Raw genomic sequence first — 23,535 nt, forward strand, 5'->3', positions numbered from 1 at the left:
AGCAAGTGGGTGCCCGGAGGGAGGCTTAGGGCGGGTATGGCTTCAAAGCGGGCTAAAGTGTTGGGAGCGTTGATCTGCTTGAGGGTCGGAAGGCTCTACAGAGGGATCTGGACAGGTTGGATCAATGGGCCAAGGCCAATGGGATGAGGTTTAATAAGGCCAAGGGCTGCGTCCTACATTTTGGTCACAACAACCCCAGGCAACGCTACAGGCTTGGGGAAGAGTGGGTGGAAAGCTGCCCAGCAGAAAAAGACCTAGGAGTGTTGGTGGACAGCCGGCTGAACATGAGCCAGCAGTGTGCCCAGGTGGCCATCAAGGCCAACGGCATCCTGGCCTGTATCAGGAGCAGCATGGCCAGCAGGAGCAGTGATGGTTCCTCTGTACTGGGCACTGGTGAGGCCTCACCTCGGGTGCTGTGCTCAGTTCTGGGCCCCTCACTACGGGAAGGACATTGAAGTGCCGGGGCATGTCCAGAGGAGAGCCACCAAGATGGTGAGGGGTCTAGAGAACAAATCCTATGAGGAGAGGCTGAGGGAACGGGGCATGTTTAGTTTGGAGAAGAGGAGGCTGGGGGGAGACCTCATTGCCCTCTACAACTCCCTGACAGGAGGCTGTGGGTGAGTGTTGGCCTCTTCTCCCAAGGGAATAATGACGGGACCAGAGGAAATGGTCTGAAGTTGGGGCAGGGGAGGGTTAGATTAGATTTAAGGAAGAATGACTTTCCTGAGAGGGTGGTCAGGCACTGGAACAGCCTGCCCAGGGAGGTGGTGGAGTCACCATCCCTGGAGGTATTTAAGAAACGTGTAGACATGGCACTTCGGAGCAGGCTCTAGTGCCCGAGACTATTGATTTGTGGGTGGGTGTGATGTGGTGGGGTGTTGTGTGTGTTGTTGGTTTTTTGTTGTTTTTGTTTTTTTTATGGTTGGACTCAATGATCTCAGAGGTCCTTTCCAACCATGATGATTCTGCGATTCTGTAAAGAGAGAAGAAACAGCGTTCAGGAGAGAGTTTTCATGAAGGAGACGATTCCATTGAATCAGTTTGTTTCTATTTAAATAACAGCCACGTTATGAATATATTTCTACAGGCGGCTTTCGGAGTCTTGGTTGTAAACCTTCTGTGTAACACTGTTTTCTGCTTGAAATTGCAGCCTGAAACTACGTTGTGCTTCCAGTGACCCTGTGGGAGAAGGGAGCTGAGGGGCACAAAGCGTGGGCCACCGGCTGGGAGGACACCCCACATGTACCCAGGTGAGGAGGCCATCATGGCTGCGACTGCTCGATGCAGCATCAGCTCTTGCCACTCGCTCCGGGCACCAGTGGTTGATCAGGGACAAGCTACCAGCAGGGCTTGGGCAGGTATTATTTCAGTCTGTAACTGAAGAAACCTCTTCAGTTACAGTGGCCCTACAGTAGGGCCACCACTGCAGGCTCTTTTCCCCATAGAGATCAAATTACCTCACTTTTTTTTAGGATTCAAGAGACATTAAATCTAAGGTATTCAATGAAGTCAAAGCAAACTTGAGTTACTGCTCATTTCATAGCTAGTAACTATTTTGCCTCAAAGTCTGGCCATTCCAAGGTGAACGGAACAGCTTCTGACGTCTCTAGGCTTCTTGGATGAGCATCTTGGCTTCCCATTATCAGATTTTCTGGCGATAGTAAAACAGGAACATTTTTAAGAACCCAGAACCCACAAACTGCTTATATCCCTTTTTCTATCTGTCAATCCCAATGGATGCCTCCTCCAAAGACAGTCTCACAAGCTACCAAATTATTAATGACCCAATGGTCTTCCACAGCCTGGAGAATCTGTAGGAACCCAGTGCTCTTTAATTCCAGTATCAAATTCATAGATGGTCCAGAAAAAAAACCCAAGGCAATGGGTTTTTCAGTTATGTGCACTGGCAGCCCAGAAAGCCAACTGCATCCTGGGCTGCATCAAAAGCAGTGTGGCCAGCAGGTCCAGGAAGGTGATTCTATCCCCTCCAATCTGCTCTGGTGAGACCCCACCTGGAGTACTGCATCCAGCTTTGGAGTCCTCAACGTAGGAAGGACATGGACCTGAGTGGGTCCAGAGGAAGGCCATAAAAATGGCCAGAGGGCTGGAGCACTTCTCCTATGAAGACAGGCTGAGAGAGTTGGGGTTGTTCAGCCTGGAGAAGGCTCCAGGGAGACCCTCTAGTACCTGAAGGGGGTCTACAAGCAAGCTGGTGAGGGACTTTTTACAAGGGCATGTAGTGATAGGATGAAGGGTAATGGTTTTAAACTGAAAGAGGGGAGATTTAGATTAGATATCAGGAAGAAATTCTTCCCTGTGAGGGTGGTGAGACACTGGAAGAGGTTGCCCAGAGAAGCTGTGGCTGCCCCATCCCTGGAGGGGTTCAAGGCCAGGCTGGATGGGGCTTGGAGCAACCTGGTCTGGTGGGAGGTGTCCCTGCCCAGGGCAGGGGGGTTGGAACTGGATGATCTTTAAGGTCCCTTCCAACCCCAACCATTCTATGTTTGTGTAATGCAGGAGAATACTCCAATGAGATGGAAAAAGTTCAGTGTCTTGTCTGTCTGCATCTACACTGGCACAGAGGGATTAAATTGCACTAATTCTTTATGGAGCAAAGCTGTAAGAAACAGCAGTACACCTAGCTGTATTTTAATTTGAAGTTAACAAATTAATGTTGTTGCTGTAATTGTGAATTCAAAGAATGGAAAAGTGGCAAATGTAACCTGATTATAAAAAAAAACCCTCTTAACACCAGGACAGAAATGATCTATCTCGGGACTTAACATCCATCATGGGCCCACGAGGTGGCAGCAGATCCCAAAGCAAAATGAGCCAGATGGCCAAATTTGCGGGCTGGTTTAGTTTCTCTGAAAATACAAGGGACCTGAACAGATTAGATGCACTTTTTCCCCCACTTATTCTAAATAGTTTAATTTGGCTGGATTTTGGATGAGGCTGAACTGCTGTGCAGTCTGCATCCCCTGAAAGCCATTAACGTGCAAAGTCATTACCAGCATTAATTTGCCCCACAAGCGAAATGGCAGAGAAAAGTTGTTAGTATGTCTGGTAATTTAAAGGCTCTGCATTGTCACTCCAAGTCCCTGCTTCAGTTCTAGAAGAAATAACAGACCACTGAAAGTATTTCCTTCACTTTGAAGAAGCAAATGTGAACTTTGAAATAATATAAGCTTTTAAAATTTGGCTTTCAGTAAGGACAGTATAAATGTTAATCTAATTGTTCTAGAAAGCAAAGACTCTTGTTCCTTGGGCATTTGGAAATTGAATCTGCAGGCTACAGTTTTCCAGTTAAACCATGCATATCAGTCTTTTTAACACAGAACCCACTTGACATTGATTTTTACTCAAGTTTAACAATGAGAAGTGGAATTTTGGGGCTTGAAATAATTAAATGCCTCCGCGTAAAGCAGTTTGCTACAAATATACTGACAGCAAATTTTTTAACTCTGGTGATGAGACAGACACCCTCCTGCAAATATATCTTGTTTTATTATGCTCCTGTCAACTGCTAAGGGAAGAGGAATATTTTATTCTATATGCTGTGTTTCTTGTTGCTTAGAATATAATGAATTCTGCTCATTCAGCTTCATTTTTTGTATTAGCTTGAATAGTTAGTTCATTGTAATTTGTTCTGAGCAGCGTTTGATCCTGATTCCTTATCTTAAAAATTGCTGAAACGTTAAAAGGTTTGAACATTACTATGTATTTTACATTGAAGCCTCCCTCAGCAGTAGGTGAAGACTCTGTTGTAGTCATAGTCTGAATTACTGGTCCAAACACACATTCTACTGAAAGGGATCTGACCTGGTCAGGATCCCCTCAGAAAGTGAAAAGATGCTGCATTTTTCTTAAATCCAGAGAACCATATTGTCAATATGGTGTATCTATACGTTTCAACAGAGTATTCTCTGGACTGAAAACATACTGTGCTATATTGGAATTTAACATACTGTTTTACCTGGTTTGAGATGTACATAAATTCTTGCACCATAAAATTGGCTCCCTAACCTTTTAAAAACTTCACGAATACAGAGCTACTCCTCCCAACACAGCACTTTTGTCTGATAAAGGTTGTTTTCACCTTGTGTACCTTCTGGTTCTGTTTTTATCTCATTACTGGAAGGCAGTAGGGTTTTCCTTCTTGGTAATTTCCATTGTAATTTAGATAAGAATTTTTTTTTTTTTAATTGCTTTGCTGCAGTTTGTGGGATATCTACACCTTACAATCAGAAAGGTAGTTAACAGCATTTGTAGACTTACCCTAATTAGCATTAATTGGTCTAATCTGTGTATCAACAAGTAGATACCTGCATGATAAGCCTGTGCCAGATTTCCAGTGCGTGTTGAATAGCTTTCCTGTGCCTGGGCTTGTTCTGCTTCATCTCTCAGTTGGAACCAGGTAGGGCTTTACAGCTGCCTCAAACACATCCCTGTGTGAACTGGTAGGAATTGTGGGACCAGCAGTAAGCGACGCTGTTGCCTATTTCTTCCACAAGGAAGCCTCTTTCCAAGAGATTTTGTTCTTAAACAGGCAAACTTTTTTTGTTCAGGCAAACCTTAGCTACTTTATTTTTTCTCCGTTAGATTTCAGGCAGCATTTTACAGCTGACTTTGCAAATAATGCATAAGAAAGATTAATTTCTTTTCAAATTACTTCACTTTTTTAAAACCAGGAAACTAGAATGTGGGGTTTTTTTGGTAACAATTTTATTAAAAGATAAAACACAAAGGCAAGGTTTGGTGGCTGCTATTACACTGGTAAAAAGAGTTGTATATAAAGCAACACAGATGTGAAATTAAAGCAAATGAAGATGTACATTAATGGCAAATACAATGTCCACAATTAATTTAAAGCAAGTTGAACATGTGGTCCTTATAAGAGTTTGTAAAATCTTGCTCTAGGCAAATAATTAGTATTGCATACAACAAGTCTGGAAGGACAGCCAACTGAAAATGATTAAATAAACATGGAGTATATAATTAATTACAATTTGCTCTGAAGGTAATAATAAAGTAGTAAATAAGATTCTGGCATCATCAAGTGAGCATAAGTTAAGAAACTATTCTGTAGTTTTGGGAAGGAATTTGAAATCTCATGTTTGTTGATGAACATCAGTTTTGATGCTCAGAAAAGATACCATAAAAATCTGGGTCTGCTTTACGTTGCGTAACTTTTCTCAACAGAGCAAATGACCTGAAACTGAAATCACCTGTTGGTCTACATTTTACACACCTGAAATCAGTTACGGGATTAGAGACATGTTTGCTTCTCTTCAAATGGGAATGCTGAGTGAAGTAAAATGTACTTCTTTGGAGTGGATAATTTAAAAATGGGTTGTGGACTGATGGAAGGCCCAATACCATTCATTCTCTTTGACACAGAAAAACTGCGTCACTAAAGCCTAATTACCACATCCTTCCCCGTTACAGAAGGTGATGCTAAAAATAATGCCTAAATAAAATGTCACCAAGATAAATTTACAGTTACACTATTTGGTCAGATGCTTTTTACTCTCTATAATATGTTGTATGCTCCATAGTCTTTGTACTGCATGCTCTCTATAATGGAGTTAACTATCAATGTAACTATCAATTTGCTGCCTTCAAGGCTACTATACATAGGCCTGAGTTGTTAGCAAGTGTGTGGAGTACCTTCAGGTAAAAGATAATTTCAATTTGATTTCTGGAATAACATGAAGGGATTGACAGAAGAAAAAAAGTTTTTTTCCTGTTTGAGAAATTGGAAATGGGGGAAACCATACTGGAAGTTTCTGGAGTTCAGGGAGTAGGAAACTGATCCCTTCAAAATGTGGAAAAAGAGTTTTTTCAAATGGAATCGTGTTCAGTCCAGTCGAATCCTTCAAACATGCTAATGATCTAAATCCAAATCTAAACTCAAGTCTCTCAAGTCTGCCACACCTGTACCATAGCAGAGATGTGCTGTGATGATGCCAGCCAAAATCCTCTTCTTTTTGGCTTTGGTTCACCATACGGGAAGACAAGTAACAGCATTTAGCAAGTGATGACACATATATGTCTTTGAACACAGATAAAAAGGATATTCACTTTGCTTTTCAACTCAGGCTTCAGTGCATCTGCCAGCGTATCATAAGCATGGGTTGGAGATGATAGAAAAAGAGGTGTTGAGAACTGAGAATACCATATGGAAATTCTTCTGTGGATTATCCCACTGAATCATCGAGTCGTGTGTAGGATTAGTTACTTCTCCGTATGGTGTTTAGGGACCAAATTGCTGCTGGAATATTTTCGAAAGGTTATTTTTATGTTTTGTTACGCTGTGGAACTGTGTTAAAAATTACATCTTAGCCTGCACCTACCGTGAGATATTTTAAAGCACCCAAAGCGCTTTATACATTTTCTTCTGCGTTTTAGCAATTAGAATACTCTCTCAATTAGTAATCTTTGAAGAACCGTGTGTAAGTCATTCACTGCTATACATATATTTCCGTACGAACACAGTCTGCAAGCTTTGCAAAAATGGGTGTGGGCGGTATGAAATCATTTATGCTGCTAATTGACAATTATACACTTGCTTCTAGTTTCAAACAGAAAAAAAAAAGTCAATGTAGACTGGCAGATAAAATAAAAAACAAAGGGGAAGGCATAAAATTCCATCTTTTGCAGCCGGCTTGCATCACGCTATTTAAATCAGTTTTAGCTAAGCTAACTAAAACTAATCAGTTTTAGCTAAAATAAAACTGTTTTATTCTTGCTATTCCATACATTAGCTAGCAAGTTCTGTCAAGATGACATTGTAATGATGTGAATTAGAGCTCAATGCCTATTCCCTTTCGTACCTACACTTGAGTGACACGAGCGAATTAGGGAAGAACTTGGCTAGTATGCATTCATCCTGAATGCTTCTCAAAATACCTTAATAAAAATGTCAAAAGGTACTTTATTTAGTCTAACCTCTTGTAATAATGTAACTTTTTTGTAATAAAAATATATAAGCATAATTTACATCTTAAGTTTAGCAGGGAAGGAAGTTATTAGAGAACTCTGATGTCTCTGCTGGGAAAGGAAAAGCTGCACGTGTCTGAGAAGAGCGGAGAGAGGGGGTGGTGGTTTTTGATGAGAGCAGGGGGTGGTGCACTGGGACAGGGCAGCGAGGGCTGGCACAGGTTCCTCGCTCCCCGTGAGCTGGGTGAATCCATCCCATGGCCAAGGGCCAAGAGCAGCCCCAGGCACACTGAGATGTGGGTCACCGGGTCCTCCATGTGCCAGCGTCCTCTCCTCATCATCACTACACAGGGACACGAGGATCAAATGAAACTTAACTCTGTTAGGCAGCTTTAGGGAATGCACACTATAGCAAAACAACTTGCTAATTTTGAAATCACAGACAACAGATCAGAATTCAGATCCTAAATAATGATTTTAAAGCTCCCTCACCATATACTCAAAAATTCATAGCTAAATTCTTACTGTCTTTGATGACTGAGGTTGAAAAAGAATTACTTTTCCCTTTAAAATGCTTATATTTACTTTTCTTGGGTAGTGAAACTAAACCAGACCTGAAAAATTACTAAGGGCCTGATCTCTTTCATAATTGATATCTGAATTTTATACATATATATGTGTACACAAAACACAGCAAAATCCAAGTAAAATTTAGGGACCTAAATCAAGACTGAAGATACATAAAACTAAAATTGAAATTGGAAAAAAGTACATTGACTTACATGCTTGGAAGGATGTAAATGTTATATACGCTTCATGCTTCAGTTTCCTGGGTTCCTGCGGCGCCTGCTCCTTCCTAAATCCTCCGCTCTCCTGGTGGGTTGCCATCCTCCAGATGGATTGCTCCTCCAGGGGAACAGAGGCAGGATGTGGGTGTCTCCATCCAAGAACAAAGCTGTGAGCCCCTCACCTTTCTGGGTGCCTACACTCTTCTCAGGGAAAGCCTGAGAATAAATAACCTTTCAAAAATGTCATGAAGTCCCACTCATAGCATCTTAAAAGGAGAAAATGAAGAAGTACCTTGGTTTAAAAATGTTGTTACTAGTGCCCAATAAGTAAATTAAGTACTTTAGTCATGTCACAAATTAAATTGAGTGATGTCCTTTATAGAATCATAGAATTGTCCAAAATGTCATGAAGTCCTACTCATAGCATCTTAAAAGGAGAAAATGAGGAAGTACCTTGGTTTAAAAACGTTGTTACTAGTGCCCAATAAGTAAATTAAGTACTTTAGTCATGTCACAAATTAAATGGTTTGTGATGTCCTTTATAGAATCATAGAATTGTCGAGGTTGGAAGGGATCTTTAAGATCATCTAGTCCAACCATCAGCCTAACTCTGATAGAAACTAGCACTAAACCATGTCACTAAGCACTATGTCAACCCGTCTTTTAAATTAACTCAGTAAATAGCAAATAAGGAGGACACAATAATGGGATGAAAGCTGGGGAAGGGGGAACTGTCAGTGCACTTTATCAAGCTGCATTTTAATATCATGCATGTTTAAAGGTGCAGGAGTATTTTCAAAAACAACCAAAATTTTATCTTTAAAGTACTTACAGGGTCTTAAAGTCATCTGATGTGGGTTTTGCTGTTCTGTAGATCCTAGCTTTGAAGATATGAGAAAAAAAATATTACTTTCCCAGTAATTTCAGGGTTTAATTAGCATACATGAAATAATCTGCCACTTCCTCTTAGAGAACTTCTGCTTTGCTGTAGCACTTCAGCCTCAGTACATACCTGATTTGGTATTAAATAGATAATACTGATTGATTAAATCTAATACAGATTTGAAATTAGCATTGTGAATTATGTTTTCATTTTAAAGTATTTTTTTATCTTAATTTTATGCCTTGCAGTTAGGCGCTCCTGGACAAAGAACTGATCAGATGTTGGAAACAATCCTAGGCTTGGCATGAAATGGTACATGGCACCAGAACTTCCTGAGGACTCGATTCTGTTTGATGGCTTTGATGCCTGTAAACATATTGACATGTGGGCATTTGTTCTTGTTCTACGGGCAATAACAAGAGGAACATTCAGTAAAGGTAAGAGAAAAATTAAAATCTGACTTTTTCCGAACGTATAAGTAGAATTAGGAATTCCTTGTCAATGAGTTAGTGTTTTAGGGACTAATTAGCAATATTAGAATTGCACTACTAATATAAAATCTGTTCTGTAGCAACCATAAACACAGCAAAAATAACAAATGTTAACTTAGCCAGCTAGAAAATCAATATGCCAGAATGCTCTTTTTCCTTACCTGGCATTGCATTGGGAAGTGAGCCCTCCATGCTTTCTTCAGAGAATGAGTTTGCTCTCTTTGTTACACACCACATTTTCAGGAGCAAGATGGAGTCTTTAGGCATTTTGTAGAAATGGCACCTTCAAAATTGCACACTGTTGTTTAAGATGGCATGTTTTGCTACCATGTAAGGTGTTCAGAAGCTGCAGTATGCTTTACACAGAATCGCAGAATGATCTGGGGTTGGAAGGGACCTCTGGAGATCATCTAGTCCAACTCCCCTGCTGAAGCAGGATTGCCTAGAGCTAGAGCATGTTACTCAGGACTGCATCCAGGCGGGTTTTGAAAATCTCCAAAGAAGGGGACTCCACAACCTCCCTGGGCAGCCTGTTCCAGGGTTCCGTCACCCTCACCGTGAAGAAGTTTCTCCTCATATTTGAGTGGAACCTCTTATGTTCCAACTTGTGCCCGTTGCCCCTCGTCCTCTCGGTGGGAACCACTGAAAAGAGTCTGGCTCCCTCCTCCTTCAACCCTCCCTTGAGATACTTGTCAGCATTAATAAGGTCTCCCCTCAGCCTTCTCTTCTCCAGACTAAAGAGTCCCAGCTCTCTCAGTCTCTCCTCATAAGGGAGATGCTCCAATCCCTGAATCATCTTTGTAGCCCTCTGCTGCACCCTCTCCAGCAGTTCCCTGTCCTTCTTGAACTGGGGAGCCCAGAACTGGACACAGAGCTCCAAATGGGGCCTCAGCAGGGCAGAGTAGAAGGGGAGGATGACCTCCCTTGACCTACTGGCTTTGCTCTTCTTAATCCACCTCAGGCTGCCATTGGCCTTCTTGGCCACAAGGGCACATTGCTGGCTCATGGTCATGGGTCATGTTACAGAGATACATGAATGATAATGGGCTCCTCCAGGAAAAATTCAGGGACTGCAAGAGGAAGGGCAAGGAACACTACATTTCCTGCAACACTGTCCTGGCTCTAGACATGTGGCCTGTTTCCAGCTCTTGTTTTTTCCATTAATTTTTTTTCCTCAATTTGTTTTACTTCCGTTGCATATTTTTTTCAATTTATATTTGGAGTGACTTCTAGTAGGTACCATAATTTATTTTTTCCACATTTTAATCTCCTGGTGTAACTGTAAAATCCTTCACATCCTTTTCAAAAGCAGAGGATCTCAAGCCTGTTATCGTAAGGCAAGCGATCCAGAGCGTGAGCACCGCTCCTTATCCTTATCTTAATTTTTCTTACAAGAGACAGCCAGCTGATTATGCGTCCTGGTTTTCTGTGGCTTGCAGATAACACATTAAGAGATCTAAAATTGGGTTACATGATTTGGTTCAGTGTTGGTTTATGTGATAAACAGCTCATCCCCACAAACATGACGGAGCACAGAGGCGCAGCAGCAGGGGGGCAAACCCCTATAACCCAGTAAGAGGGAATGAAGACCCCCTCCCAGCCCATCCCAAGACTGTCCTGGGAGAGACCCAGACAATGAGCCTGCAGGAGAGGTTCTCAGGACCACCCACCACCACTGGGGTCACAGCCGGGCTGTGGTGGCACATGGCATAGGACACAGCTGAAGAGCCTTTTGGGGTTGTACCAGACTTGCCATGGCTTGTTTAGAGGTGGAACCCAAGGCGGGGGAAAGGGAGGGAATCAAGATGGTTTGAGGAGGAACAAGCATGGGAAAAGAGAGGGAAAAGGGGATAAAAGGAGCTGGTTCTGTACAAACAGATAGAAAATTACCTTCGAATTAGTTCAAGCTGATTTGCTCCTTACAGGAGTTTAAAGAAAAAGCTGAAGCAACGCTAGGACTTGGTGCTATTCTGACAGCTTCTGAAGGATTTGGAATGTACCAGAAGGTTGGGATAGTGATTCATTTAAGGAAGGACAAAGGAAAGAGGTAAGAAATTACATACCAGTCAATTTTGGTTTGATTGTTTGAGGGAAAAAAAAAAAAAAGACTGGAATGAGTCATCCAGCATTATTTTTGAGTAGCACCATGACAGCAAGCAAGAGTCAACATGCATTTTGTCACGAAGAAGTTGTTGTGAAGGGAAATAAGATATGTTTGCCACAACTGAAGCAAGGAAAATTTAGGCTGGACATTAAAAAAAAGCAGCTTTCTAAAGATAAAGCTAGGGAAGGAATGAAATGTCTTGCCTAGGGAAGTGGTAGAATGTCCACCAGAAAGAGTCTGGCAAATCTTTCCAAAATAGTCTAGGGTAATGTTTGCCAAGCACACAGATATGGTTTATCTTGTTTCGGAGGAGTGTGAAATGTTTGATGATTTCCAGAACCTTTTTCAGGCCTCTTTTTCCCTCATTCTTCACACAGGCCTCCAGGCTGTGTCTCAGAAATGACCAGGGCCTTCACTAGCAGGGCAGGGACTACTGTAAAGGGCTTCTGGCTGTGAAGAGCTGATCTGAAGGCCCTCATAAACAAACCTGAGGCAGCTTAAAGCACCCTTGTTCTGGCTGGACCTTTGTAAGTGACTGCCTGTAAGCGTGCTCTGGAAGAGAAACCTCACAAAGGAAGCCATTGAAATTTGTTGAAAGCCTTTCTGGGGATTAAAACCTAAAAGTTCTGTTTTCAGCTTCAGAACAAGACCTAATCACCACAAAAGACAGTGAGAAACAAAACTGTTTCCTCTCTAGGAAACACTCAGCATTTGAGAACATTTTCTAAATGTCAAGACTCATCTCCCACATTCGAAGCCTCCCGGATTTCATCTCTTTGTAGCATGAAGTTCAAGCTCCTTGTTGCATATTTGTTCCATCTATTTGCCGGGTGACGCATTCCTATATTTTAAGATACAGTAGAAACAAACTGCGGTTAAATATCATAGGAATTACGGGCTCACATGCTTTGAAGGAGAAAATGAAGGGGTTTCTTACTTCACTTATTATATAGTTGCAGGAGAAGTTCTGTTTGCTCTTGTGAAAGTGATTGCTAGATCTTAGCAAGTCAACTTGAATTTTTTAAAAAGGTTTCGTCAACAGTCAAAATTTTCATGACAGTCTTTTGCCTTAGCAGAGGCACTCTACATGCTGCAGTCATGTATTCACAGTCAACCATTGCAGCAACCTCTTAACACCACTACTCTTTGCTACATAATATAAGGCATTCTTGAAAAAAAAGGTAATAAAAATAGTCTGTACTAGTAATGAAAACCAAAGGAATTACAGATACCGTGAAAAAGGGAGAAATAACCCTGCAGAATTAATTCCAAAAAAAGTAGTTAGATATACACCTTCCTTTCTCTATTACTACTGCAGATGCTTGAGCGTATGACTGACAGTAAATCTTGGCAAAATCTGTGCTATAAGTTTATTTATAGAACTATTTTCTTCAGAAGAACATCTAGCATAGGTCTGTCTGAGAAAGCACAGTGCTGAAAATACATAGCTAAATAAAATGACCTAGTTCCCAAAAGATATTAAAAAAAAATTTAAATTTTCACACTTATGATTATATGTGCAGTAGTTTATACTTTTCAATGTAGGATATTACAAAATTAAATAATGTTTTATTTAATACCTCTATTAATAATTACAAAATTATTAAATACTTATTTAATTATTTAAATTAACTGTTAATTGCTTGATTATTGTTTAATCTTAAATGTCAAGTAGCAAAAATCAGGAAGGTTTGAAAAAAAACCAACAAAACACACATTATGAGTAAAGGCAGTTTAGATTAAGAATCCTTTCTAGTAATATTTATGATTTACTGAGAATTTATCTTTGCTAGATCTCTGCCTTGCTTCTGGATCACTGATTTTATAATCACCTCAACTATCAGCACTGTTAATTAAAAGACATACCTTTCTTTTTTGAAGTACAATGCAACCAATGTCATCACAGTCTTTCTAGCCTGTTTAGCATTTTCTGTGTACAAGCGAACAAATCGGGGACCAAGCATTATGGCGAGGTATTAGGATTAATAGAGTAGGACTTCTGATCAGATCCATATATTATTCCTGAGACTGCATATCATACAGTGTTTTTTATACAATAAGAGTTGTCCAATAAATGGACAACAGCAAATTTTTCTCATTCAGACACACAGTAGATCTACTAACTACAAGGCGAACAGGTTATTTTTAATACAGAAATAGTTATTAAAGAGATTCTTTTGCAAACAATGAAAATTTCTTACCAAGATCAGCAATGCAGCAGCACAATTCTTAACAAAGATATTTTAACTTTGTAACACCCATGTGCTGTTGCTGTTATACCTTCTGACCCAACTATTTTAATATGTAGATATGCAAGACCACTTGCAACAAAAAGTATAAAATTTGAACAACCAGAAGTTACCATTTGTCTGTCACTGCAGGTATTGACTCATTTTTTGTGGTAGCAAGGCTGAATTTCGACTGGAATTTCTTGAGGTTGCATCTGATGCAAGGAACCCTAAAATATAAAGGAAATTATTAACTGGTGTTACTATGCTTGCATTTAAAGAAAAAAAAAATCCAAACACAATCCTTGTTTCTTATCATGCCATCTTTTTTGTGCCGTTCACTATGAATTCACTGATCAGCAAGAATTGTATTCTATTGAAAGCTATCAATTCCTCCTAGGTTTTGTTCTAAAACCACTTTTTTTGTTTCTCCAACTTCCTAAGTAACATTGTTTTTTATTAAGATTTAAATAAATAAATAAATGATAAAAACAATAATTTAAGACAAATTCTCCAGTCCCATAACACACGAGAGAGCCTGAATATTTGTTGCTCTTGTTTAAAAAAGGAAATTAAAAGCCTCTGTATCATATAGATCACGTTCTTTATTAACCTCTCTTTAAGAAACAACAAACAAAACCAGAGAGATAACTATCTGCAAAATTACAGGCTTGTAATTAAAAATATTTCAAAGCCGGATAATTCAGATACTTCAAAAGTCCTCTTCTCTATAAAAAAAATTCAAGCAAATTATAGACCTGAACAAAGATTAAATACAACATAACTCATTTTTCCCTCCCCCAAAAGTATGCTAAAAGGACATGAAGAAGATTTTCTCATTAAGAGATAAATACATGATAAATTAGTCCTTTACTTGGAAATAATGATACCAGTATGCACTTGTGTTGAAGTAGCAGGGTACTAAAAATGTCAGCTTCTTGAAATCATAATTTTTTTTATCCCTTGATGAAAAGACTTTCACAGCAACATTCTGTCCTTGGCACTGAGCTTACCAGACTTCTCCATTGTGACCTTTGCTTAAAAAAAAAAAGAGAAAAAAAGAAATCAAGTTGTTGAATAATGACACATATTTCTTCTCAGAGCTGGGCACAGTTTAAGTAGATGCGTATTAAGGACTTTGGTTGTTTTTCTCTACAGCTTTTTAGTATTTATAATAAGATTAAAGATGGGAGATAGTCAGTCTCGGGATTTTAAAGGGGTGCAGTGAGTTTTCTGGACAGCAGACCATCTAGGTGCAGTATTGCAATAAGTTTTTGTAAACAAATTCACTGCCACTCAGTTTTTAAGAAACGATGTCCCTCCGATGCCTAAAGCATAAATTGTTCAAATTTGGGGGAAGACTAAAGATAGCAGACTTCCACTCTCAGTTAAAAGATTTATTGCTGTCTTGGGTCTTTGATCTTCAGTAGGAAAGTAGAGCTGACAACTGTTCTTTCTCATTCTCCCCCTTCCAACAGTGCTGATCTTTCCCAAAATCTTTAATTCCATTGCAGCAGAGCAATAATTAATTGAGGTTCTGGCAAAAATATTCTCAAACAGAAAGCTAAAAGAATTGAGTGGTTCCCTCACCAGACTCACATGAATGTAAAAAATGGCAGGTGTTATTTGTTGATGAGAAAAACAAACAAGGCAAAAGCCCAACAGAAAAACTCTTTCATTGGTACATGGAAAGCATAATATCACCCAGACTAGCTCCATCTTCTACCTCAGTGAGCTAATTACAACAACTCAATCAACCAATACATTGGGATTTTAACAATCCCCTTCAGTGTATCCACAGTGATAGGCTATTGAGTATTCTAAAATCAGAAGATCAGTTGATAAACAGAGATTGTTTCTAATACTAAATTACAGTTTTACTTCACCTGTGGTATAGATGCATAGAATACGAAAGGCAGGAGAAAAAATTATCTTCATAATGAATTGTCTGTAAATGTGAAATAGCATGGTTATTTGGGTTCCATACATAGGCAGATCACTAAAACTGGTTACTATCAAAACCAACCTTCCTTCCAATGAAGAAAACATGTATCAAATTATTTTAAGGTAGAATAATCTTACGTTACAAGACTTGTAAAGTTTTTAAATTCAGCTGTGAATGCTTCACAAGTGTAATGTAAGTTTTGACAATGTGTTTTGATTTGGTGCTTTTACATTCTTACTGTAAGACATGACTAACTCTTGACCTACCTACATCTACTAGCATTTTGCAGTAAAAATAGGAGTGCTGAGCCACTTCTTGAGGTGCAAGAATAATCCAGTAATTCCTAAACATGGGGGACCCTTTTATTCAGTTAAAAAAAAATATCAAAATGAATAGCTTTTAGAAAGAGTTTCAGAATTATTGACTGGCATCACTTAAAATAGCCTCCTCCCCTCTCAGTATTAAGAAAATCTTACTTTCCAAATCAGCTAGATTTTGCAATGAGTATTAAATGCAATATTTAGAAAAGAAATACTTTATTTTACACGTTCAGCATCAACGTGCACGTGTAAATCATGCTTTTGAGTGTGACTAATTTTGTGACAACCCGATTTCTTGTTCGAGTCCTCCTTCTCCACAAAATTTTTTTAATACTAAATCAGTAAACAAGACACAAACAAAACTGAGTGCGTGAAATGTCAACCTTCAAGCCCACATAGTGCAAAGAAGAACTAGACTGAGATTGAGAAATATACTCTACAAGAACTGAATGCTTGTGATACCCTGCACAGAAAAGTTCTGTGTCTTTGTAGATAAGGTTTTTTGGCAAGGAAGGTGTCATGTTTTGATCTAAGTAGCCCACTCTGTTGCAAAAAAAGAAATAATCAGAATACAAATACCAAAAATCTTCAGCAGCATGAAAGCAATAAATCATATAGTAACCATGTAAAAATGCTTGCCATATCCAGAGAGATTTGTAAGTACACAACAAAGATATGAAAAGTAGGTTCATATTTACTAAGCTGTTTATTAGATACATTAAACAGAAAAATAGAAATTAAAACACTTGTACCTTGGAAGTAATGGCTTTTCACTGATCTTCCAATTATGGAGATTTCCATAGCGACATGCAACAGCCTGACTCACTGAGGGTGCAGTCCTATATGTCATTTCTCCATATTCCAGAGTGGTAAAACATCTTTTCTGGAAAACATGTGTGTCACCGTTCAGGATCACCAAAACAAAATGTTGCTGAACCAAGCAGTAATTCTGACAATCACATTAAGTCACCTGACTAATACATTCAAACAGGATTTAACAGGATTTAACAGCTTCAACTGTGGAAAAAAATAAAAAGCATGTCAAGATTTTATAAGCAAAAATACCTACCTTTGTACCATCAGGAAATACCTACCTATATACCAGCAGAGTTTGGATAGTCTGATGAAGATACATATGGGTTTTATCTTGCATATTCTACTAAAACCTTAGTACCCCTAGTTCTACAGAATGAAAACTGAATCACAACACTACAGATATTTGGGAGCTACAGGAGCACAGAAGGTCTTTAACCTTGCTCCTCATTGCTCTCTTTTTGTGCTCATGCTTCAAAAAGGGTGCCACAAGTAGAATCTTAGAATATTTTGAGTTAGAATGGACCCATAAAGATTATCTCTCTGCAGGACTATCCAAAACTGAACCATTAGACTAAGAGCATCATCCAGAGGCTTCATAAACTCCAACAGGCTTCGTGCTGTGACCGCTTCCCTGGAGAGCCTGTCCCAGAGAGTGGCCACACTCTTGGTGAGGAACCTTTTCCTAATGTCCAACCAGACTTCCCCAGGTGCAGTTCATTCTGTTTCCTCGTGTCCTACCGCTGGTCACCAGAGAGAGGAGATCACCACCTCCTCCTCCACTGCCCTCCTCGAGGAAGGTGCAGACTGAGATAAGGACACCCCTCAGCCTTCTTTTCTCCAGGCTGAACAAACCATCTCTTGTGCTTGAGACCTTTCCCCATCTTGGTTGCCCTCCCCTGGGCACACTCTTAATAATTTGTTGTCCTTGTATTGACTATGGAAGTATTTGCATTCAACAGTGGCAGCTCTTCCTGGCACAGGAGCAGCTTAAAACAACAGCATCAGTCTCACCACAAGTAAGGTGGAAGTAATTTTCGGATCCCTAGATTTGCTCTCCTTGTAGGATGTGCCTACTGTTTTGGAGAGAAGTTCACAATTCAAAGGGTGGTTCTGTTCAGTTCATCCATGGGAGTGCGTTTCCTTTTCTCTTAAAACCAAAACTGCTTCCTGCTGCCTTGGTTCTGACCAGTCACCTCTGTCCAAGACTGATCTTCAAAGCAAAGAATATTTTTAAATTATTATTAAAATAATTCTGAAAGAGCATCCAAAGTTAGTCTTTGTTTAAAAAAAAACAGATATTCCACAGCTATTCTTTTTACTTCAACTTAAGGAGTTGAGCAGCACACAACCAAAGGTAGATAATATACAGGCCAGCAGGTCAGAAAAGATCAGCATTATAGGTTAAGTTCTTCTTGTAATCAACAGGAATTGACAGTATCAAGCAAGCATACAGAATAATGACAACATTGGGCTCATTTTAGGCATTTGCTCAAATAGAAAAAAAAAAAAAAAAAGAAGAGGTGCCTATGAAGCAACCAAAACAATAACTAAACCCCAAACTGATAAACTTCTGTTGCAGTTACAAAAAGGCCAGTTGCTACCTTTACTGTCTTGAGGTATCTATGTACAGGCACACACTCACATCACCCCACTCTAAGGACAGGTTTCAGTCTAAACACAACTGGTAATGTCATTTTAGACACCCTGGGGCATGTCAGCTGCATGTCACTGCAGCAAGATGCATGTCCCCATCATTTTGGAGTTGCACTGTGTATTTCCACCACGGGAATTAACTACAGTCCTTTTCTAAGTCACTGCAGAGTGAATCGGGGCAGGAGACTGAAGCGTGGACTGAGTTTGCTACCAGAAAGGTTAGAGCTGCCCAGTAGTACTTGCTGCAAGATAAAGCTGTCAGTTGCTTTTCTCTGGAAGCAAGGGAACAAGCCTCACTGACAGGATGCCAAAGCTCACTGCTGCTTCTGGCTCCATTAAGCCATCAGCAAGATGCCCTTTGCAGAGTGGAATAATCAGGGGTGACTTATCCCCTGCATTCACAGCACAAACATAGAATCATAGAATGGTTGGAGTTGGAAGGGACCTTGAAGATCATTGAGTTCCAGCTCCCCTGCCCTGGGCAGGGACACCTCCCACCAGACCAGGTTGCTCCAAGCCCCATCCAGCCTGGCCTTGAACCCCTCCAGGGATGGGGCAGCCACAGCTTCTCTGGGCAACCTCAGTGCCTCACCACCCTCACAGGGAAGAATTTCTTCCTGATATCTAATCCAAATCTCCCCTCTTCCAATTTAAAACCGTTACCCCTTGTCCTGTCACTACACGTCCTGATAAAGAGTCCCTCCCCAGCTCTCCTGTAGGTCCCCTTCAGATACTGAAAGGCTGTTATAAGGTCTCCCTGGAGCCTTCTCTTCTCCAGGCTGAACAACCTCAGCTCTCTCTACTACATCAGTATTTTCCAGCTTGCTTTATGTCCCTTCAATATACTAGAGATGACTGATACATAAAAAGAATCATGGTTTTCCTCCTACATAAGGAACATGTTTTCCTTCAGTGGTTATTGTTTGTGCTGTGCTTTCTCTGTATCCTGGTGTTCTTGCTACCTAGATTACAACAGTCCATGTTTTGGGGTCTTTTTGTTGTTGTTATTCAAAGTCAGTATGAAAACAAACTGATTCTGGGATGATTTTCTGTACGAAAGAACAAAAATAACAGTACAGACAATGCAATAGTTGTGTTATCTTCAACAGCGCCTTCAAAATAGGATCCATCAGCAAAATTATGTCTGGCACCTCCTCACATGCACAGATGGCATGAGAACTGCGAGTGGTACAGCTTGGTTTCTTTCTTTCTCACTTTCTTAGCCTTGATTTTTCATCCTTGATTTAGTTTATCACTTCACATCTTTTGAATTTTTATTGCATAAGATCCCGTTTGTGGTCTTGCACAGCCATTTCTTGAGAGCTACACAAATACCTGTGTTATGTTCCTCGCTGCGATGCTTTTCTTTCTATCATTCTTTTTTGCTTGTCAGATGACTCCCAAGCCTTCCTCAAGGAAAATTACTTCATTTCTCTGTGTGGTGTGTGTGTGTGTCACTGTCTCAGTGCTCTTTCGAGTAGGGTATTGGAGATACTTGCCTGGGTAAAAAGCCATCAGTCCATACTAAATTGAGCCTGAGCAACCTCAAGTGATCATAGAATGGTTGGGGCTGGAAGGGACCTTAAAGATCATCCAGTTCCAACCCCCCTGCCCTGGGCAGGGACACCTCCCACCAGACCAGGTTGCTCCAAGCCCCATCCAGCCTGGCCTTGAACCCCTCCAGGGATGGGGCAGCCACAGCTTCTCTGGGCAACCTCAGTGCCTCACCACCCTCACAGGGAAGAATTTCTTCCTGATATCTAATCCAAATCTCCCCTCTTCCAATTTAAAACCGTTACCCCTTGTCCTGTCACTACACGTCCTGATAAAGAGTCCCTCCCCAGCTCTCCTGTAGGTCCCCTTCAGATACTGAAAGGCTGTTATAAGGTCTCCCTGGATCCTTCTCTTCTCCAGACTGAACAACCCCAGCTCTCTCTACTACATCAGTATTTTCCAGCTTGCTTTATGTCCCTTCAATATACTAGAGATGACTGATACATAAAAAGAATCATGGTTTTCCTCCTACATAAGGAACATGTTTTCCTTCAGTGGTTATTGTTTGTGCTGTGCTTTCTCTGTATCCTGGTGTTCTTGCTACCTAGATTACAACAGTCCATGTTTTGGGGTCTTTTTGTTGTTGTTATTCAAAGTCAGTATGAAAACAAACTGATTCTGGGATGATTTTCTGTACGAAAGAACAAAAATAACAGTACAGACAATGCAATAGTTGTGTTATCTTCAACAGCGCCTTCAAAATAGGATCCATCAGCAAAATTATGTCTGGCACCTCCTCACATGCACAGATGGCATGAGAACTGCGAGTGGTACAGCTTGGTTTCTTTCTTTCTCACTTTCTTAGCCTTGATTTTTCATCCTTGATTTAGTTTATCACTTCACATCTTTTGAATTTTTATTGCATAAGATCCCGTTTGTGGTCTTGCACAGCCATTTCTTGAGAGCTACACAAATACCTGTGTTATGTTCCTCGCTGCGATGCTTTTCTTTCTATCATTCTTTTTTGCTTGTCAGATGACTCCCAAGCCTTCCTCAAGGAAAATTACTTCATGTCTCTGTGTGTGTGTCACTGTCTCAGTGCTCTTTCAAGTAGGGTATTGGAGATACTTGCCTGGGTAAAAAGCCATCAGTCCATACTAAATTGAGCCTGAGCAACCTCAAGTGATCATAGAATGGTTGGGGCTGGAAGGGACCTTAAAGATCATCCAGTTCCAACCCCCCTGCCCTGGGCAGGGACACCTCCCACCAGACCAGGTTGCTCCAAGCCCCATCCAGCCTGGCCTTGAACCCCTCCAGGGATGGGGCAGCCACAGCTTCTCTGGGCAACCTGTTCCAGTGTCTCACCACCCTCACAGGGAAGAATTTCTTCCTGAGATCTAATCTAAATCTCCTCTCTTTCAGTTTAAGACCATTACCCCTCATCCTATTGCTCCACTCCCTGATAAAGAGTCCCTCTCCATCTCTCTTGTAGGTCCCCTTCAGATTCTGGAAGGCCATTATAAGGTCTCCCTGGAGCCTTCTCTTCTCCAGGCTCAACAACCTTAGCTCTCTCAGCCTGTCTTCATAGCAGAGGTGCTCCAGCCCTCTCATCATTTTCGTGGCCCTCCTCTGGACCTCTTCCAACAGGTCCATGACCTTTCTACGTTGAGGACTCCAGAGCTGGACACAGTGCTCCAGGTGGGGTCTCACAAGAGCAGAGGAGTAGAATCACCTCCTGCGATCTGGTGACATGCTTCTTCTGATGCAGCCCAGGATGTGGTTGGCTTTCTGGGCTGGTGGCCAGCTATCTCACCTCCTTTCTTCTCCATGATCATCTCTGATTTTAAATACCCTTCCCTTGCTTTTATGGAAATTTTCCAATGTATTTCTTTGAGCAGGGCCTGGCACAAACAGCTTTGCTTGAGAATCAGCTTTGATTTCTTCCACCAGTTCTTCAAATTATTTCCTTTGTGAAAACTGGATGAGCTGATGTCCCTTCAGCCCAGCCTCCTCTTCCAGGCCCACGATCACATACACCTCTAGGACTTGTATCTCCTACTTCCCCAGTGGAATTCGGGATCCATCTAGGGAGATGGTTTGAAAGGGGCTGGCCAAGGAGCCAGGAAAAGCACACAAGTCTGTATTTGAGGCATTAATTCATAACCTGATCAGGCACCCATATGTGAAACATCTGTAATAATTTATAAAGTTACTTTACTGGTTTAGATCTATAAAGATTACACTATCTCATAGGTTTTATATTTACCTCAGGGCACAGCTGCCACCTTAATCATGTCTAACAGATGGACACTGAAGGAAACTCATGTTGATATAGCTAACAAGCTAGTACTTCAAAATGCCATCACTGGTCTTTTGATTTTATTCCTTTTCTATATTTTTGTTTTTCTTAAGGGCTCTTGCAAAGAAAGTATTCTTTAAAGCACAGATTTTAATAATTCCAACCGGAACAGCTGTCTGTCTTTCTACAGTTAAAATAGGGATGACATGGTAACAACCCTTTTACTCAAGATCACACTGAATGATCTCTAGTCTCATAACTCTCCCCCCTTTTTCTCCCAAGCAATTTCATTAAAGAGATTATATCGAGCTCATGTTTAGATACTTCCCAGGATGATATCATAAAGCGTTACAGACATCGACTTCTCTAAGTCACTCATTGAAATCCTATTTCAACGAAAAAATTAATACTGAAAAAATAAAGCATTCAAGTTTGCTCTGTTTTACTGTACACTTTTGAACTGTTCTATGCATAAAAACCTAGAAGAGATTTTGAGCATTAAGGACACTGGAATCACAGTCCATACCGACAGACACGTCATTCTGCAGACTGCAAGGACCCAATACTGTTGTTTCATCCCATAAATTTCAAGCAGTAAAGGGGCCAAAGGAAAAGCAATCACCTGTGAAGTGAAGGGTGCACAGCCCAAATGTTCTGTGAAAATTCTTCTCCCCACATCCCAGCAGCTGGAAAGCCCTCCAGCCTGGCAGGCACTCCCACTCACAAGCGGACAAACAAATTTCCTTCGTTGCTTTATCACTAGCACCGAGGCAGTACAGCATATTTTTAGAGGGCTTTCATGCACAAAGACAAATTTAGTCCTAAAATGGATTCAGGGCACTGTCAGTTAGTGGTGACTTTACCTGTTCTCAACCAAACATCCACCAGCACAAGCAGCAGTTACGTTCCTGGCAGCTGGAAAGCGCAGCCTGATGTCTTCTTGGGGTTGAAAAGGCCTGGAGAAAAATAGCTGGGATTAGGACAATCTGCTTTTAAAAATTACATTCTATTTAAAATAAATAAATAAATAAATTGTTTTTTATTCCAAGGGGCCAAAATCCTTTTATAATGCAACTGCCGATGCCAATCGAAACCAATCAACAGTGACGGTTGGACCGTGGGGAGAGGGAGACCTACCACCAGGATGAATGGTTGCTCTTGAAGAAAGCCTCCAAGAAACAGGCTGGAAGAAAAGCCAGACAGTGGCAGAGAAAGGTTACCTTTTCAAACTAATTAACACAAACCTGCTGCTCCCCCCCAAGCTTTTCAAGTGTCTCTCTCACATGGAGCAAGAAACGCAACTGGTGCCATCTCTTCCGTAGGGAGACAGGGAGCGAGCTGAGTGCCAGGGACTAAACACACACTTTGAGTCAGCAAACAGAATTTTGGATTAGCTAAAAAAGAGGAGGGAAGCAAGCAAGCCAGCCAGAAAGGTGAGAGCTGGAATTGTCTTTCTCCATAGTACAACACTAAATGCACACAAAATGCAACACAAAAACACCAATATAATTATTCCCAGCAGAGAAGATCCAACAGATGAAAAAAGGAGCCAAGCTGCCATTCACCTTCTAA

General features: G+C 40.8%; 1 long non-coding RNA gene across 1 annotated transcript; it reads left to right on the plus strand.

The window, feature by feature from the left end:
• The first annotated feature begins 1,147 nt into the window (after positions 1-1,147).
• LOC106887402 lies at positions 1,148-23,281 on the plus strand. The gene is made up of 4 exons (XR_001411879.1): positions 1,148-1,250; positions 8,862-9,050; positions 11,030-11,151; positions 23,013-23,281. It is a non-coding gene; the product is annotated as an uncharacterized LOC106887402 (long non-coding RNA).
• Positions 23,282-23,535: the final 254 nt, after the last annotated feature.

The sequence above is a fragment of the Calidris pugnax genome, unplaced genomic scaffold (assembly GCF_001431845.1).
Source record: "Calidris pugnax isolate Ruff unplaced genomic scaffold, ASM143184v1 scaffold8, whole genome shotgun sequence".
NCBI classification, from domain to species: domain Eukaryota; kingdom Metazoa; phylum Chordata; class Aves; order Charadriiformes; family Scolopacidae; genus Calidris; species Calidris pugnax.